This window comes from Rutidosis leptorrhynchoides, chromosome 6 (genome assembly GCF_046630445.1).
Source record: "Rutidosis leptorrhynchoides isolate AG116_Rl617_1_P2 chromosome 6, CSIRO_AGI_Rlap_v1, whole genome shotgun sequence".
NCBI lineage: Eukaryota > Viridiplantae > Streptophyta > Magnoliopsida > Asterales > Asteraceae > Rutidosis > Rutidosis leptorrhynchoides.
Window position 1 is genome coordinate 308488960 of NC_092338.1, and position 21312 is coordinate 308510271.

General features: G+C 34.8%; 1 pseudogene; it reads left to right on the forward strand.

Annotated features, from left to right (window-relative positions):
* Positions 1-795: 795 nt before the first annotated feature.
* LOC139854635 (uncharacterized) overlaps positions 796-21312 on the forward strand; it is a 41521-nt pseudogene continuing 21004 nt past the window's right edge.

Genomic DNA, 21312 nt, shown 5'->3' on the forward strand with positions numbered 1-21312 from the left:
GGACTAAGAAAATATTAAAAGTATTAAAAGTATATATATATATATATATGTAACGATTACTTAAAAAGAAAATATGTTGATATATTATATATATGGTTAGGTTCATGATATCTATCAGAGACCAAGTCGAATTAAATACCTTCAAGGCAAAAGTGAGTTTCATTTGCTCCCTTTTTAATTGCTTTTGCAATATATATTTTTGGGTTGAGAATACATGCGCTGCTTTTATAAATGTTTACAAAATAGACACAAGTACTTAAAAATATATTCTACGTTGAGTTGTACCACTGGCATATTTCCCTGTAGCTTGGTAACTACTATTTACATGGGTATTGTAAACACGAATCCTGTTGATAGATCTATCGAGCCTGACAACCCCAACTGGACTGGACGACCAGTATTCAACGGTTGCACAGTACTTCGTTTTGGTGACTACACTTGGTACGGTGTACTGAGATTTCATAATAAAGGGAATATGCGACGTTGATTAAATGTTAAGTATGGTTACCAAGTGCTCAACCACTTAGAATGCTTTACATACACTTGCGAGTGTATTATGTTTATGATTATGAAATCTTGTGGTCTATTAACATATTGAAATGATTGTTATGATAAACCTATGAACTCACCAACCTTTTGGTTGACACTTCAAAGCATGTTTATTCTCAGGTACGAATTAAGTCTTCCGCTATGCATTTGCTCAATATAAGGACATTAATTGGAGCCGATCATCGCAATGGGACCAAATGTTGATGACTTCGTCCAGGTGGATTAGGACGGGTCCTTTCAGCTAACATGGCTAAGATTACTGAAATAGAAGAAGATTGTGTCACTTGTCAAAGTATAATTGAGAAGCTGACTGCTCGTGCTGAAAGAGATGAAGAATTGTCACGAACCATTCGGAGAGAGAAGGTTCAAAAGATGGTTAAAGATAAATTCAAGAAGGCACGTGATTCAGTTCCTCGTGCACCTGAATCTGGAAGTGTTTCACCAACATCGTCAGAGGACTAATACTTCAACAGCTGGAAGGATAACTATGGTGATACCTCAGTGTTTGAAGAAATTCTAGAAGCTGGTCAGAGTGAAGAGACATTGGTTGATGCAGATAAGGAACTAGACAAATGGGGTAAAATGTTTGCTGCTGAATTGGAGATGTTAGTTCTTATGGGTGAAGGTTCAGATCTCGAGAGTGTAAGTTCAGAAGTTGATGATTCGGACAAGAATTCAGAATCAAAGGTTGAAGATAAAGCTGACCATACTGGAGTAGATCAATCTGATTTTGATGCATTGAACAAGCAAGCAGTAGACTTACTGAAGATGTGCTTATCAGAAAGTGATCTTGAAAAGGTTTCCGGTTTGACAAGAGCTAAGGATATTTGGGACAGACTTGAACAGATTCATTTGGGTAAAGATGCTGATACATCAGAGTTCCTTACAGACTCGTCAGAATTAGAAGATGAGCTCGATGATGAGAAGAAGACAGATTACTTTGCATTTATGGCTGAGACTTCCTCATCAAATAACGCTCAACAGGTATCTTCTGATCCATCTACTATTATTGAATGTGTTAAATGCGCTGAATCTAAGGTAACAATAGATAATTTAACAAAGGCATATGCGGAGATGAAAGAAAAATGGCATGCAGACCATGTGACCACTAAGGTTGAAAATGAATTGAAAGAGCAAATCAAAGTTTATAAAAAACAACTTCACGATCTTAAATGTTATAACTTTAACATAAATCAAGCTTTAATTAAACGTGTTGACACAATTAATGAACTAAAGAAAGAAAATGAATGCGTTAAAGCTGATTTAAGGGTAATTTCAATTAAGATGAAATGTTGGGCAAGTGTGTCACAATGGAATGCATTAATGGTGGAACTTAATGACACCAAGGGAAAGGGTATTGGATATAGTTCTGTATCTCCTCCTTTTCAGAACACATTCATTAATGCAAACGTAGTTGACGGTCGACCAGAAGATTGTATCCCTCCTAGTTATGAAGATTATGTTGAAAAGAATAAAAAATGTAGTTCAACTAAGAATACAACTTCTGATGATACTGCTGATGGTGCTCTAGATCATGAGGAAGATAGGAAAACTGGGTTAGGAGATAACTCTAAGACAAGTAGAGTTAGAACACCGAAAGGTCCTGTTAAAATTTTAAGAAATCCTAGATTTGCTAACAGACCGGTTCCTCCTATTACACCTAAGCCTGTTCCAAGAAATAAAACAAATGATTCTCCTGTGTTTGTAAGAACACAAGATCCGTCTTCTTCAAACTCTAATAACTTGTATGAATTTAGAGGACATAGGGAGTTCCGTCAATGTTTTAATTGTGTTATTTTTGGACATAATGCTGCTAATTGTCCTAGAAGATATAGATCACCCAGACAGAAGATTGATCTCACATATGATGATCGCAGATCATCTTATGCTCATAAAACAGGTTCACCTGTTAATGATGAAGTGTGTGTTAAAAATCGTACGACAAATGTTGTCTATGGAGAGTATAAAAGAAAGAACTTCAATAGGTCAATTTCTCCTGTGAAGATTAAAGTTCCTAAACAGGATACTGAGGCAAGAGTTGCCAAATCAAGTGATCATAGTAGAGCTTTTGAACTAAAGGCACGTTCGCCTTCGCAAAAAGCTAGTCGTCGAAAATACTTTTCTCGTACCAGACCACGAGTGAATCACTCTGAAAATGAGCAAAATGTGAAAAACCAGAAGAGCAATATTGCTACTTCTAAACTATCTAAGTTTACGGTTTCTAATGATGAGATTCCACCGGACACAAATGGGAAATGGATGGAAGTTCAAGCTATGGGTGTTAATGGACAACCTACTGCCTTACGGGCGTGGGTTCCCATTATCAATTAATTTTCTTAATGTGATATGCAGGGGACCACGGTACCTGCAAACAATACCTGGATAGTGGATAGCGGCACTTCGAGACATATGACTGGACAGCTATCTCTTCTTTTGGATGTACACCCAATTAAGGGAGGTTATGTAGCATTTGCTGGAGATAAAGGAGGTCACATTTCTGCTCAAGGTTTATTGAAGAATGAAAAAGTTAGTTTCGACAAAGTGAACTATTGTCAAGAGCTTGCAAACAATTTGTTGTCGATTTCACAAATCTGTGAAAAATCATTTAAGGTAGCATTTGATGACGAATTCAGCTACATTTTGAAGCCAGAGTTTGTGATTCCTCATGAAATTATTTTGATGAAGTCTCCTAGACAAGCTGATTTATATATGCTAGATATGAATGTTGCTACTTCAACTGCTGAACATCATCAAGCTTTTGTTTCTAAAGCGACTGAACAAGATTCTATTACATGGCACAAACGCATAGGTCATTTAAGTTTTCGGAAGATGAACCATCTGGTTTACAACAATCTTGTAGAAGGTGTTGCTGAAAGAAAGAATAGGGTATTGATAGAGACAGCTAGAACAATGCTAGCAAATTCATTGTTACCTGTTCATTTTTGCAGTGAAGCTGTTGCAAATGCATGTTACACTATGAATCGAGTTCTGACTGTTAAACGACTGGGTAAAACTTTCTATGAGCTATTGCATGGGAGAAAACCATCTTTGAAGCATCTAGAACCATTTGGTGCACCGTGTACCATCTTGAAAAGAAAACCAGGAAGTAAGTTTGATTCAAAAGTGGTTACTGGAGTATTTCTTGGGTATAGTTCTCCTAATAAGCGAGTTTTCAACAATGAGACAAGATGTGTTGAAGAATGGTCTGAAGTTGTGGTCCAGAGGAATCATACGAAGAGTGCTTCTAAGAGTCATCCTTGGATTTATATCTATAATGAACTGATTGACTCATTCAATATTGCTCCAGATTAGATGGAGAACGAAGTTGAGTTACAAATGCTGTTCGATTTACAGAATGAACCAGAAGTATCTGCATCTACACCAACTCTAACTCCATTACCCGTTGTCGATGAACCAGTTCAAGATTCAGATCAAGATGTTGATACAGTGTACAATACCTGTGGATCTGATATTTCAAGTGAGAGTTCTGATAATCATGAAGATATTGGTGATACTACGAATCTACATCATGAGATACCTGTTCCTGCACAACCAATTCCCAGAACTACAGCTGCTCATCCTAGAGAGAATATTATTGGTGATCCAAATGCATGTTTTAGAACAAGAAGGCAAGTTCAGTTTGATGGTCAAGTTGATAGTCACATGACAGCTGCTGCTGCATACTACGAGTACTCATGTCATTTTTCTAGAATAGAGCCAAAGACAACAAAGGAAGCCTTGAAGCATGTTGATTGGGTCATGGCAATGCAAGAAGAAATTCAGCAATTCCATCGTTTAGATATTTGGAAGCTAGTTACTAAGCCGCATGGTGCTAAAGTAATTGATCTAAAATGGGTTTAGAAGTGCAAATTTGACGAAGATGGCAATGTTATCCGTAAAAAAACAAGATTAGTTGCAAAAGGTTATCAGCAAGATCCTGAATTCGATTATGATGAAGTTTTTGTCCCTGTTGCCAGATTGGAAGCTATTCACATTTTCTTGACTTTTGCTTCATTTATGAAGTTCAAAGTGTTTCAAATGGATGTCAATAGTGCATTTCTTTATGGCAAGCTGAATGAAAGAGTATATGTCAATCAACCACCGCGTTTTGAAGATCATCTTCATCCTGACAAAGTTTACCGTTTAAGAAGAGCCCTATATAGTTTACATCAAGCCCCAAGAGCTTGGTATGGACATTTGTCAAGTTATATGATCGAAAAAGGTTATCAAATGGGCACGGTAGATTGTACTCTATTCACGAAGGTTAAAGATGATGATATTATTTTGGTCCAGATCTATGTAGACGACATTATTTTTGGTTCTACTAAGCAGGAACTCATCAATGAGTTCGAGCAGGTTATGAAGGACGAATTCGAAATGAGCAAATTGGGTCTCTTACTCTACTTTCTTGGTTTACAAGTCGAACAGACTGATAATGGAATTTTTCTTCATCAAGCAAAGTATGTAAATGATATACTTGAACGTTTTGGTATGACTCAAGAACGTCATGTATCAACCCCACTAGCTGTGAATCATGGTATTTCGTTAGACTGTGAGGGGGAGCCTGTTGATCCTACATACTATCGAGCAATCATTGGATCGCTCATGTATCTCACTGCATCTAGGACAGATATTATGTTCGCAATATGTCTGTGTGCTCGTTATCAAGTTAATCCGAATACAGTTCATCTTACAGCTGCCAAAAGAATTCTTCGTTATCTGTTACATTCTCCAAATCTCAGCATCTGGTATTCGAACGAAGACAAGTTTGATCTTGTAGCATATAGTGATTCAGACTATGCAGGTTGCAAAATCAACAACAAATCTACATCAGGAGGATGTCAATTTTTAGGTGAAAGACTGGTGACCTAGCAGTGCAAGAAATAAACTGCAGTTACACTTTCTACGAGTGAAGCTGAATATATCGCTGCTGCTAGTTGCTGTTCGCAAGTTGTTTGGATCCAACAACAACTTCACGATTACGGACTAAGAATCTATTTCTCTCCTCTTTATATTGATAATACTGCTGCTATTGCAATTACTAAGAATCCTGTGCAATATTCTATGACTAAACACATAGGTGTTAAATATCATTTTCTTAGGAAATGCCATGAGAAAAAGATAATTGAGGTTAAGAGAATAGGTACTAAGGACAAGAGGGCTGATCTTTTCACTAAGGCTTTTGATAAACCTAGGTTCTTGCTACTTTTAGAGATGAATGGCATTGTTGATCGAGACAAAGTAATTTCGAATGTTGTTTGTAAGGGTTAATCAAACTTTTAGACTTTGCATGTAGGATGCATGACATATAAATTTTAGTTTCTTATTATCTGTATTGCATATTTTTGCTTCCTGTCTGTATTTCTCTGCATGATTTATCTCATGTTTGCATGCTAGTCTGTAGTTATTTTCTGTTTCTTTTGTTAAAATGCTAAAAGACAAAAAGATTTTATGTTTTAGTATTTTAGGGGGAGTATATGTTTCAACAGAAAATACCTAAAAAGTGTAAAATGCCTCACCAGAAAACCCTAAAAAGTTGAAAATTTCCAAAAATGAGCTTGTTTTGATTAATATGTTGGAGATGAAAAAATTACTGTACTGAAAATTGATATATTTGATTAGTAAGGACTGATTTGAATGTTTATGTTTATCTATTGTGTGATGTACTGATAGATGTGACTTATGAATTCTTGGCATTAGACAATCATAATAAGAATAACGATCATCTAAGATTCAGAAGTCATGAACGATCTGTAGCGTTTGAAGGTAGTCACCTAATTATCTCTGAAACTGTATCTAATGATAATTTTTGAGGAACTCAACAGTCGGTTGAGGGTATCCCCTATCATAATTGATAATCACTAGAAAAGGTTGGGGGTGGATTTTAAGTTAAGGATTATCTGTTTGGCTGGTGCATTCCACGTTGTCACGGGCCTAAGACTTTATAATCAAAACTAAACCCTGAAAATATCAGAGAAAATTAGTTTATGTCGAAAGTAAGTGTCCATTCTCGCTTAAGGTTGAAAAGTATAATTCCTTATTGCGGACCGTTCAAGCATTTAAGGGAGAACACCTTTGAGTGATCTGAGCACACAACAAAGAAACATAAGTTCATGCATAACAATGGAAAATCCATTCATGATGGCATTCAAAATCAATATATCAAAAGACTGTGATATGTTGAAAATGTAATATCAAAAGAAAATCAAAGTAAAAAATATTTGGCGTATCAAGATGGCAAAGTCCTGAAAGTATGAAGAATGCTAATTCATGATGTGCTCATAAAGAACTCAGATCATTCTTAGTGTGACGCCCTCGCGCAGCTTGAATTGTTTAATAACGACGTTTACACTGAACTATCAAGATTCTTGTCGTCTGCAATATAGAGTTATACCTATTAAGACTGTAAGTTGGAAAGATACTTACCTAGATATACTCTAAATAATATATATATGAAAGTTTAACTTTCAATTCGTTTTCCATGTCAACTTGAACATAAAGAAGTTAAGGGTCTTGAGATTTATTTCGTGTGACGACTAGTCATCAGGCAAGTCTGCTTTAACTGTAGACCAATCCTCGCGGTAAATAATGCGCCTATTTGGATAATCCAATATACTCTAAAATCTGCCGTTCCAACTAGATTGAAGATTGTCAATACACTGATAGAAGCCAAAGGCTGACAGGATTATTCAAAATGCCGTGAGAATGATCCTGTTCAATTTGAATGAAGTACATGGAAAGAGATAACGGAAAGTTAGGCATAATGAATTGACAACCTAATAAAAATGCACAATCATAACTAATGAAAGAATCAAGGATCAATGAACTTAGCATGATCTCAAAAATCACTGCTTTATAATGTTCAAGTAATTAATGCCAACATGATTGTCGAAGTGTCCGGAATAAATATGTTCATATTTAATGAGGATTGATATCAGTAATTGCATGATAATAGACATAGACTGGATAATTAGGAATGAACAACAGAAGTTGATTCAATATGTCAGTTCTGATCCATTTTTATTAAATTGTTAATCATCTAGCTCACAAAAAGAATGTGGATTTATATGTTTGCTTATCTGTTTATTAAATAGTTTACATTGTAAACTGTAAAACAACAAAAAGATTTTGGTTTTGCATGTTATTCCATTTCATAGTAGAATGTCTTTTATTTGCATATTGTTAGTTGCATGATATTATATCTCAGAAAATTCATAAAGATTTCTTTCGTTCTTTTGTTTTCTGATTATCCACTGAATGTACAATGACATCTGAAAGAACCTTGTCGAGATCAAGATATTATTGGCCACCAAATCCATAAGATAAAAGTTTGTAGAGCTTGTGATTGTTTGAAGGACTTTAATGATTTAAGGTTGTTAGTGAACGTAAGATAACATTACACTGTAGGACTTACTCATGAGAAACAGAATGTTTGGAGTAATAACCTCAATAAGGTTAAGTTGTTTGGATTACCTAAGTGTTAGTGATCATTTCTTGATGGATTAGTGATTTTTGACTCAAATTGAAAGTGCTAGTTAGCTCTAATATTGCCAAACGAGTCGAAATCCTAAGTTTGTGAAAATTTGTGAAAATTTGAAATTGCCTAAGTGACTCACTCACGTTTGATGTGTGAACCGTACGAGTAACCATACGTGTGAGGTTAACCGTACAGATGACCCTGTTCAATAGTGTCCTAAGACATTTGGGTCACACGTACGAGTGATTAAGGTGAGACACGTAGTTAATGGTGGATCGTGTGATCAACTGTATGGTTGATCACGAGAGTAGAAATAGGGGTGACGAGCATAGAAGCTCACACTTGTGCACCCAACCTATTTTTCTCTCAAAAATTCGATCATCACCAAATCAAATTTCCATCGCAGCATTTGCTTAGCACTTTTAGCCGATCATAGTGCCACCATCTAGGTATGATTTCATCGAGTTTAAGTTGGTTAATTTGTTGTTTGAATGCATCGAAACCCTAAGGGTTTGTAAATCGAATTTTGTGAAATTGATGCTCATTTTGATCGTTATTTGTTATTGTTTTGAGTTAAACGGAACCTACACTTGCTATTGTGATGTAAATCGGTCCCTAAAACGATCAAACATGTAATCTATGTAATTTTAAAAGGCATTTAATACGGGTTTCATCAGACATGCACGAGTGACATCACTCGTACGCGTGAGACATGACTCGCACGAGTCACTACACGGTTGATGATCAACTGTGTGAACCCTTGAGCTCACTCGTTAAATTTGATTTGGCTGCTCACTCGCTTCACAGTGCTGACACGTGTGATTAACTGCACGAGTCATCACACAGTTGACTCACTCGCTTATGAACAGTACCTCAACCGTGTACCTTGTCTGAAACCATATTACTGCTCAAATGTGTCAACAGTGACACGAGTGACTATATCACTTGCACGGTTGATCTCTCAGCCAGACGTGTGACATTATCACTCGCACGGTTTATCATGTTAACATGTTTATGACACTTTGATTCGAATGCTTTGATATTTTATGATATGTGATTTGTATCTCTAACATTTCTGTTGATATTTCAGTTTGTTAAGATATCAACAATGGCTGAACAATAAGTCAATGTTCCAGCAGTTAACGTAGAAGGACAGGGGGAGCAACAAGCTAATCCTCAAGTGAATCCAGTTAACCCACCTGCTCAGCAAGAGATTTCTCTAGAGAAGGGTGAACTGAACAATCAAGTTGCTCTCTATGAAACTACTCTAGAGAGAGGTGATCATTTTACAGAGATTATAGCTTTCCTTCAGCGTTCAAGGATACATACATCTATTTCTACTCCATGCACGGCCTACTACAACCATCAAAGAGAATTCTGGAGAAATGCTGTACTTGACGTATCAGAAGATGATGCTAAGATTGTTAGTAAGGTTCAAGAGCATGAGATCATTGTTTCTAAGACAGTGATAAGAAGGATTTTGGGTTTTAATGATGAGAACTGCTCCCACATGACGATCAGTCGAGAAAGAATTCATGGTTGCTTCAAGAGATGTACTTATTCTGGGTATATTGCTGGCAAATTTGAACTGATGAAGACGCTTCTGCCTTCACAGTTTACATATCTTGCTCATGTGATTATGCACTGCTTGAGTGGACGCAAATCGGGATTTGATAAGTTGAATGAAAAAGTGCAGAGTATGTTTATGGCACCTGTCCTAAAGGCTCCATACGATTTCTCAGGATTTCTCTTACACTACTTCAAAGCAAATCTTTTCAGTTCTACTCAGAGATATCTCATTTATGCCCGTTTTATTCAATTAATTATTAATGACGTTGCAGCTGATCTACCTAAGCTTGAAGAGGAAATTATTCACCTTAAGCCAATGAATCCGATAACTTTTCGAAGAATGGAGGAGATAAGAAACAAGGGTTTAAAGCCTGACTTTAATAGAAAGCTTATTTGTCATCTTGCCAAGGAGAATTATCGATGTCCAGCAGGTAATGCTTGGAGGAATGAGAATTCAGACTCTGACTAGGAAGTTTCTGATAAGGAAGGTGAGGGTGATAATCAACGAGCTACTGGTGAAGTTCAAGGAGGAGGTAATGTTGATGATGAAATTATTGAAGGTGATGATGAAGCGACAGAGGAAGATGTTAGTTTGATTCAGAGAAAAAGGAAAGGGAAGGAAGCGATGACTTCAGAACAGCCTAAGAAGAAGGAGAAGAGAACGAAACATCATTTTGATTCATCTCAAAAGTCATCACATGGAGGTTCAAAACAACAGGCTCAGAGCAACCATACGGTTTCATGAAGGATGCAAGAGCTGCTGTTACATCACCAAAACCTGCCACCACAACAACTCAAGTCACGCCAGCTGAATTCAAGACACAGCAAAATCTACTGTTGTCTTTGATCACGAAAATAACTAACTTAGAGAATCAAGCCATTGAGGAGAAGAAGATCAGTGAAGCTAAGATTGAGTCATTGGTAGAAGAAAACAAGAGGTTATCTGATAGACTGGACCGTCAGAAAGGAAGGACAGAGAAGTTAAAGAAGAAAGCGTTGGCGATGAAGAGTGAGAATAAGGAGAAATTGAAGGATTTAAACAATAAGATCGAATCGATTATCTCTGGTAAAACTAAGTTGATTAAGGAGAGAGGAGAAGAATTTTCTTCTGATTTGGGTGGTGATGATGAGAAAGACGATGAAGAAGATGCTGGAACTGGAGGACCCTCTTTTGAGATACCGTTAGTGATACATATTCGAACCTTTAATGAATATGGTGAGGTCTTTACTACTGAATATTATATGAATTATTCAAATATTTTTAATGATGCAGAAAAGGGGGACGTTCCACCAAGTGATTTTCCATTGGAACAGGTTGCTGCTCTGGCATACGATAGTGAAAATGATACAGAGGATGCAGAGACAGTTGAAGCTGAGAACAAAGCTCCACAAGAAGAGTCATTTGCCAGTATCCCTCCTGAATCAATCCAAAATATCAACTTGAGTGATTTCGATAATTTGTTTGCTGATGAGAAGAGTGAAGATTCTGTTGGTAAGGATAGTGTAAAAGAGGATGTGATTGTTGAATTCGAGGACGAATTGGTAATAGAGTCTGATGATGAAGAAGAAGTTGAGATTGTTATGCCTTCGCTTGAGCCATACTCAAATCCGTCACTCAACACCTTAAGTGACTTTTTCAATTTGAGTAGTGATGTGAAAAGAAAGAAGTTAGATAATTTTGAATAGGCGAGGAAGGTATACAAGAACAAGTGAAAGAAGTGGATGTTTTAATTGAAAAGAACAAGAAAATTCGACATCAGAAACTGCTCGTTGAGAAAGAAAGAAAAGAGATTGAGCTGAAGAAGAAGAAACTCCGAGCCGAGCAAGCTAAAGCCGAGGCATGGAATGAGATTAATGAATGGTTCAAACGTGATATGGTTAAAGTTAACAGAAACGTTGAAGAAGACGAGATCTGTCAGAGTTGGTGGAAACAAAACGTTGTTAACCCTGATCAGTTGAATAAGCCAAAACTCGAGCCGAAGTTTGTTAGTTTCTACGAAAGAGGAAAGAGAACCAAGAAGTATTCCAAGGGTAAAATTTTAAGCTGGGGTTACTTCAAGGAGATCAATTGTTTCGCGATCAAGAGGGAAGGAGGAGTTGATTACATGGCACGTCCTAGTCATTTCAAAACTCTACCGTACTTCGAGATCATGCAGCTTGCTAAGCTGAAGATGTTGAACGCTGAAAATTGTGACCTTTCCATTTGGTTTAAGAGAAAACTCAGATATGAGTATAAGACAGGGAAATGGGACATCTTTAAGTCAACAGCCGCCAGGTTTTCCATGCACCCAACAAAGAGAAATTCTAAAGGTGGACCTGTACGTGTTATTAAGTTCCGTCCAGCGAAGTACATAAAGCAATCTCCATTGATGCCCTTACCCAAGGATATATGCAAAAACTTCAGATGGTGGTTCTATGATGAGTTGTAGGAAGAAGTAGTGATCTTAACTGCAATTGAAAAGGAAGATGGAAGCATACAGTTCGACAATGTGAGGATTTTAGATCCTATGTGGCTAAGGAACTTATCGAGATTTGATGTGGAGACCCTTCACCGCCATCACATTACATTTAGAGATGATCGAAAGGAGGAAGCTATGAGATATCAACGTGTGATCGATGTCTACTATGCATATCTCAACAGAAACAGTGATGATCAAAGCTCAAACCAAGTTCAAGCCATCTGATCTATATCGGATACTGTATTGCTAGTTTGTATTTTGTTTTTGATGATGTATTTATGCGAGAGAGAGAATCTGGATATGTACTTGATATTAAACTGATGTTACTTTTGGACTTATGTGTATTTCATGGATGTTTACTTTATTGTAATCGATGGTCTAGGTCCTAGGGGGAGTTGTTGATGCATTTTATGTAAGTCCCTAGACATCTAACCCACGTCCATTGCAGGTACTACAGTTTACAGGCTACCATGATCGCTCGTTATTATCCTATCTGTGTTTGTATGTGGTTACAGGTACTGCAGGAATGCGATAAGGATGTTTGACTATGTTAGACTTAGTCAGACGTACGAGTGAAGCCTCACACGTACGGCTGACAGGCTCATACACACGATTGATGCTGAGCTAAGTCACAAATATAACCTAAATGAGATGATAGTAAGTGATCACCCGTACGGTTGAGGAAGCCAACTCGTACGAGTGATGGATGACTCGCACGGGTGAGTCAACAGCAGGGGTATATGAGTGTTATGTTCTTCATTTTAGGTTAAGCCTCTCTTACACACACATCACTCAGATCTGGTAGCCCTTATCCGATTTTCTCTCAACCCAAATCACTAAATAGGTGAATAACAGCTCTAGGTGTTAATCTAATCACAATCATTTTGTGGTTTGACTAAATTAATCCCAAAAAGCTTCACATATTCACTAGTTATGGTTTGATTCACTAATTCCGCCTTTGTGTGAATTAAACCTGTTGATTTCGAAGTTCCTAGTCATGTTTCATCATTTTTCTACGTATTTCTCAATTTTATCTCAATGATATGTCTCTAGGTTTGTAATCTTCTTTACAGGATTTTACACGGTTATGTATATGCAACTCAAATTGCTGCATCTTTTTTATCACCATCCACTTTCCTTTTTTCCTACATTTGTACGCTACATTTTTTAAGTATTAGAAATGTTATAATGTTGTTCGCCAATGCAAAAGATATGCATCGTTTTGGATGCACATCAGGTGTTCGTTAAAATGACAAAGTTGAATTTTGATATTTAAGCAGAATATGAGACTTGGATAAGGAAATCAAAGAAGCTTACATTTTCTGGTACTTTTTAATTGTTGAATTTGAATGTTTAATTTTACTGATGATGAAAATTTTGCTACATATATCTTAATGTGAAACAATCCAACCTAATAATGACTATAACTCCAAGCTGTTGATGTATTCGAGCATAGGACATGGAATCTTCAAAGGCGCTGCGGTTAGTCATGGTTGTGTTTCATAAAAGTGTACCTTTTAAATTACTCCAGTTCTATTGTTTTTATTTACATAATTGTAGTTCATTTATATATATGCTTATTGTAATTGATAAGTTTCATATCTTGATGATTTATGAGCTGACAACTGATGTATGCGAGGTGGTGTACAAAATAGTTATATTTTTACAAAGAAATACTATTAAATACGATACAATTTTACACAAGATATTTATTTATTTATAGAATGGATATACCTAAACCTTGCTACAACACTTATAGGTAGTGTACCTAATCGTACAGTAGTGTAGTTTTTAGTAAGTCCGGTTCGTTCCACAGGGATCTTAGCCAAGTTTAACGCTATATTTTTAACTTATAATTGTAAAAATACAAATACAAATATATATATATATATATATATATATATATATATATATATATATATATATATATATATATATATATATATATATATATATATATATATATATATATATATATATATATATATATATATATATATATATATAGTAGTATTATTATTATAAAAAGGGGATTTTTACCGTTTAATGACCGGTTTGTCGATTTTAAAACTTTAGTCGCAGTTAAAACCTAATGTAAAATATTAAAAATAAATATAACTTAATTTAAAGCGTAAAGTAAATAATGATAATGAAATTGCAATAAATAAAAGTGCGATAAAATAAAATTGCGATAATTAAAAATTACGATAATTAAAAGCGCAATTAAATAAAATGACAGTAAATAAAAGTGCGATAATTAAATACGAAATAAAGAAATTATGCTTATTTAAACTTCCGTAATCATGATGTTTGACGTGTTGATTTTAGTTTATTACCATGGGTTAATTGTCCTTTGTCCTGGATTATTCAATATGTTCGTCTGTTTTTTGTCCATAACAGTCCATCAGTCATAAATATAAAGTGCGAGAGTCTTCGTCAAATTATCCTTATACCCGAAGTCAAATATTCCAACTAATTGGGGATTCGAATTGTAACAAGGTCTTAATACTTTGTTTAATGCATACACCAGGTTATCGACTGCGTGTAGTCTAAGGTTTTACTACTTTTTTAACAATTACACCAATTACCCTTGAATGTAATCCACCCCTGTTTCAACAAGTCTATTAACTATTAATCCAGTTTCGTGTCCGGTAAAATGAACAATTATTGGTATTTATAGATATCCCGCCCACCGTACCCAGTCAAGCGTATGTGGTTATATATAAATACGTCAAATTATAAGTCTATATATTAAATTAATGAGGTATCGTTAAGTTAATATAAAGCCCATTAATAGCCCATAGTCTAATTTATACAAGTGTCGTTCTTTTATCCAAACCCCAATTATGGTCCAAAGCCCAATTACCCAATTTTAATATTTAGCCCAACATCACGATTACTTCGGCATTAAATAAGCATAATAATAACTTTAGCTACGAGACATTAATTTAAAAATGTTGAACATAACTTACAATGATTAAAAATAGCGTAGCGTTACACGGACAGAATTTTAACTTACACCCTTACAACATTCGCTAACATACCCTTATTATTAGAATTTAAAATTAAAATTAAAATTATAATATATATATATATATATATATATATATATATATATATATATATATATATATATATATATATATATATATATATATATGTATATGTATACCTGAGATAGAGAGATAGATGCCTCTTTAATCGATCACCAAACTGCGAATTTATAGGCATATGGCCACAAAAAGTGGCCCATGAGATCGCATGGATATTAAGCCTACAGGCCATGCGATCGCATGGAGGTAGGTACCAGCTCACATTGCTTTGTTTTCTTTCTTGCCGACGGTTTTTATAAATAAATATAATATATAAATAATTTTAAGAATTATTTAAATATTATATTATATTTATGTACATAGTTGACTTGTAATTTTTAGTCCGTTGCGTCTCGCGTTGAGAGTTGACTCTGGTCCCGGTTCCGGATTTTTGAACATCCTTGCGTACAATTTAATATCTTGTACTTTGCATTTTGCATCTTGTACTCTTGTAATTTTGAGACGTTTCTTATCAATAATTTGAACCTCTTTGATTGTAATTTGTACTTTTGAGCTTTTTGGTCGTTTGCGTCTTCAATTCGTCGAATCTGTCTTTTGTCTTCACCTTTTATTATTTAAACGAATATCACTTGTAAATAGAACAATTGCAACTAAAAGCTTGTCTTTCTTGAGGGATAATGCTATGAAATATATGTTCGTTTTTAGCATTATCAAATATTCCCACACTTGAGTGTTGCTTGTCCTCAAGCAATATAGTCTTGAAATAAAAATACTAGAATCACTTCTTTATTCTTCACACTTTGTACATCAGTGATTTCTATACGGCGGTATAAACAATGATAGTAACGTTGTGGTTTACAGTCCCACATGACTATGAAAATTTAGATCCTTAAGGAAATTGGATCTTTATGAAAACATTTGATCTTTTGAAAATTCAATCTAGCTTTTACCCTAGATAAGTTTTTCGGAATAACCCTTCACCGGTGTTTGCGAAATTATTTTTGTGGGTTTGTTGGGTTTCAGATTTGAAAATTTTAGCTCAAAACTTATGGTTTGTGTCACCCACTTGCTATCCTTGAATTAGGAAAGAAACACGTCCAGTATACTTGCTCCGTATATTACCTTTCGGTAAACTACCGTCCGGTTGTAAAGGAAAGCGTTGAAAAAGCAACTGTTGAGGCAATGTCCCCTGACATGCTTTTAATTATGGTCTATAACGTGTCGGATGCAATTTCTATCCTTGGTAGGAGCAATAGTAAAGCTCACCCTTATGGTTTTTCGGTCTGGCACAAGGTCCTGTCTTTGACCATGCTATGCAACCACCGTTCTTACGGTTGACACCCGATTTGGTTCAGGTGACCTAATGAATTCCAGGTGAATTCTCAGGATTTTATGTTCAATGGTAATGAACACATTGAAAATAGGTTTTTAGAAAACAAATCGGTTTGTAATTTTGATCAAAATATTTTCTTGTTCAAGCTCGAGTTTAGATATCATTGAATTCCATAAGTTTGTAATTCTCAATCTTTAAAAGTCAATCTCAAGGATTGAGTAATATCAGTCTTAAAAGCTGATTTTAGATCTTTTAAGGAGATTATTCTTTCTGGGGATCTGATTCATTAGTCTTATCAAGCTAATTTTCACGGTACCCTCCCCATTTTACGAGACAGATCCTCTCATGGTTAGGATAAGTCTGACCACTTGGCAACCCTGTTTGATGCTGAGGTCCGTGGATTTCCAGTTGATTTTCGAGAAAACTTTTCAAGGTTTTTTGTAGACTCTACAACTGGTCTGGACGACAACTTCATGACCTAAATCAAGAAGCGCGTTTCTTTTTTGGAAGACTTTACTTCCTTTTAATGATGGAATTGATTCATCGTATAGATCCATCTTTCTTTCAAATATATTACAATTTTTCGGGTAAAACGGTTAATTTTGTCCAAAACAAAAGTATCTTCAATTATTTGTACAAAAATATGTGATATATGTTTTAAATAACTTGGTAAATTTTTCCCACACTTGGCTTTTATTTTCCTTTCTTTGCCTTTTTATTGTCCTCTATTCCATTTTAAATGAATTCTAACATTTTGGGTTGTTTCTCAATTTATGTCCTTTCTGAGGTAACAATAATTTCGATGTTAACACCTAGTTTTATTGTTCATAAATATGTATAAACATGATTTTGAATTCATTTAATTGAAAAATTTTACTAGAATTGGGTAGTCAGTATATAAGACTAGGGCTGTTCTTTATTATCAGAGAGCACTAGATTCTAATACAACTACTGCGTTACTAGTATTTTTAATGGTAACCAAGTGTATAAGTTAAAAATTTTAAAAATCCGAAATAATTTAACCCCTTCCCACACTTAAGATCTTGCAATGCCCTCATTTGCAAGAAATCAGTAACAATTTTAAATTATTGAGGGTGATTAGCGTAGAAAAATGATTAAATTTTACCAAAGTTTCCAAACATATTGGTGTTTGTTTGCTGAATAATAAATGGTGCACATCATTTGTTCATTCCGTCTTGTTGTTACATCACATTTGTTTTTCGTTTTGTCGTCAAAATTAGTAGCTTTTGCTGAACTTAATGCCAGTCTTTGAAATTGCGCTATTTTATCCTGTTGTATAAAATTGACAATATACATACATACAAATATAAACATGCATGGTAATTTGAAATGTTACTTAAAATCCCACTTTCAAATCAAATATGAAATATTAGTATAACATAATAAAAATATTAAGCATTACAATAAAAGTATCAAAATATAATGTGTTTAAACATGAATAAATAAAAATAATAAAAAAATAAAAATCATAGAAATCACCAACTGGAACTATATGAATCTGGATAGGGGTTCCAGTTCATGTTGTCGTCCGGGTTCCATGGTTGGTGATAGGTGTACTGGTAGGCCTGGTTAGGGTCGTAGAGAGTATATGGTGGTCTCATCTCGGGCTGGTGTGGAGGATAGTAAGCGGGTCGGGTCGGTACGTAGTGATCCTGAGGTGATAGCAGGCTCATGATCTGACGCTGATGATAGTCCCATCTATCATACTGTCATTGCCTGGAATGCTCGTAATCATTCCGGGCTTGTCACTGCTCCATCCGACTAAATCTCTCCCTGTTTGTCATATCTACCTCATCTACACGCTGGTAGACGTCAGGCATAGCCTCCCTAATGACATCCCTAATGTCATCTGCTTCCTCCATTTCCTCATCTGATCCTTTCTCTACCTATGGATGACGACCTTCATAGGGTACTGCTTGGTTTCGTCTGCTCTTTAATACCTTAGCACCCTGATAGACCTTCAATCCTAAAGGCTCAACCTGTTCCCTACATTCCAAAAGTGGACCCCTTTGTTCCCTATCTACACCCAAATACTCTCCAATGAGAGTAACAAAAATACCTCCTCCTATTATTCCCCCTTCCTGTATTCCTTCTACCATTTTAGACAAATAAAAACCAACATAGTAAGGGATATTAACAAAGCCTCTTGGGTCTCGAATACACTTTAGGTAAAATAAATCATGTAAGGTCATTTTCTCCTTGTTGTGACCTCTCTATGTAATCGAGTTAGCCAAAAATCTATGAATTATACGAAGCTCGGCTTTGTTAATATGTAAGTAGGAGTGTTTTCCTCCCAGCGTAAAAACATTATAATCTGACATACGCCTCCAGACGGCGTTCGCGTCAAAATTCCTATCTACCCTTTCACCATGATAAATCAAATTCATACAATCGGGTAGTAGTAATTCACCAGGAGTATATATCTGCAAAGCCCTGGCCATGTCCAGCATGGACATCCTGTACATCCTACGGCCAAGTATAAATCTAAGAAAACTTTTATCATCTAATCTATCTACATCTGCATTTAACGATATAGTACTCATAAGCTCAATGCACCATTCCTTATATACAGGTCTACGAATGGTGAATAAACATTCCCAATCGTGAAAAGAAGGGCTGCCATACCTTTGGATCAGATGCTCCCTAACTGAGTTAGCAAGTTGGACCCTTTCCAAAGGCTCCCAATCGATTACCCTCGGCACTTCTACATTTTTTGGTATCAATTTAAATTTGTTACTTTGATATGTTGGGTAATCTCTCCAGCTTCTATCGAATCTCAGATTAGGATGCAACGTGTGTTCAGGAATCGTTGGGTATTCTACTGGCGGATGCATCGGAAATACTATAAAGGCATCAACAAATTGTAGCGGATCAGAATAAGGTACGTGTTGATCAGGTTGCTGTTGTTGTTCCTGTTGTGGTTCTTGTTCGGGTTCTGGCTCGTATTGCAATTCTGGCTCAGATTCCGGTTGTGGTTGTCTAGATGATGATGATGCACCTCCAGTTTCAGTATATTTCTGCAAAACACATTAAACACGAAATTTGTGCATCCAAATATGCATTAGTGTTAGCAAGATAACAACTTGAAACAATTACAATAACATGTTCAATCAAAATTAAACTTATACACATTTTCACAATTTTTACAATTCTACACTTTTTCAAATATGCATATATGAAAATGTATACAAAGTTCATAAGCATTTAACTCAAATAACATGTCAAAATAGTCATTACTAGCAATTAAACAAGTCTCAAATGGCAATTATATCAAATTAATCAAGTTCATGAATTTTTGACCTAAAAAGTCCACTTTAATTCTCAAAAATCATGTTTAGGATCAAAGTTTGGATCATTTAGTTACCTAAACATATTACACTACTTAATTTAGCAATAATTTATGACAAAAATCGGCCATAACCTGTTTATATCAAAAAGCCCCAAATTGCTCAAGAACACAAACCCTAGATTTCTAAAAATTTTGAAGTTTTTGGCTTCAAATCATATTAAATAGCATCAATCTAGGTTATACATGCATAATATACTAACAATTTAACTCTAATTACATTAGAAATTAACAAAATCAAATTAGGTAAAATATTGATAAATATCACAAAAATTAAGAAATTTAAGAGTTTAGGGGAGTAATTTTTACCTTTTTGTTGAAAAATCCGAACCTAGGCATGATTATAGCGGATTGTAGAACGAAATTTGGTTGATTTTGGTGAAAAAATGGCGATTTTAGTAGTGTATATGTGTGTATGCTCGTGTGTGTGTGGGTGTTTGAAGTGAGACAGAACACAGCTCGCTGGAGCTTTTGATCCTGGCCTGAATTCCAGCCTCATGCGATCGCATGAGGTTACAGGGTAAATCTCATGCGATCGCATGAGGTCCCTTTTTTTTATATAAAACCTTTAACTTATTAAAACAAATAATTAATTAAATTTAAAATTTTGTTTCTTTTTAGGATGAGGGCGTTTCGGATTGTTGTCCTAGTCCGTCCCACGACAAAATTTTAAAATTTGTCAATTCAAAGCTCAGTTTTAAAAGCAAAGATTTTTGGATTTTTTTTTTTAAATATTTTTGGCATACTTTAATTCAACAAGATTAAAAATAATGATAATAAAAGTTCTCGTCCCTCCTTTGGGTAGAGCAATTTCGGTTCAATGACCTAGTTTTCAACTCACGACGAATTTTAAAAATCATATTTTTAACTTAGTGAAATAAAGTAAATTTTTGTTTTTAAATTCACACCAAACTTAAATTTAAAATGCATAAAATTAAAAATTCATATTATTAAAATTTTTAAAAATTCACACCAATTTTATATTATAATTTTGTTTTTATACATACAAACTTATATTAAAAATATTAATTTTTCAAATATTTACAAACTTAAATATATATTAATTTTAAAAATTTGATAATAATAATTTAATATTAATTAAAAAAACAAAGTAAAAATAAAATTAAAAATCTTTTTGGTCTTTTATCCCACTTTAATCAATCAAATATTATCAAAAATATACGCCCATCTTTTCGGTAAAGTAATTTCGGCAATATTACCTAGTTTTACTCCTGACGAATTTTTGAAATATTTTGGGTTGATTGATTAAAGATATTTATACCTTAAGAATAAACGGTAAATTTCGCAGTGATGTAATAAATTTTTGTATGATATCAATAATTTCGGTTGCAGAACCTAATTTTATTGAATACCAATTTAATACTTTATAGCGAACGATTTAGCATTTATTATCAAAAGGTTAAGAGTAATAAAAATAAAAATAAAACTGTACATACTTACCTGTGAGATAGAATTCTCGGTGACCTGCTTTAGCCCACTCATAA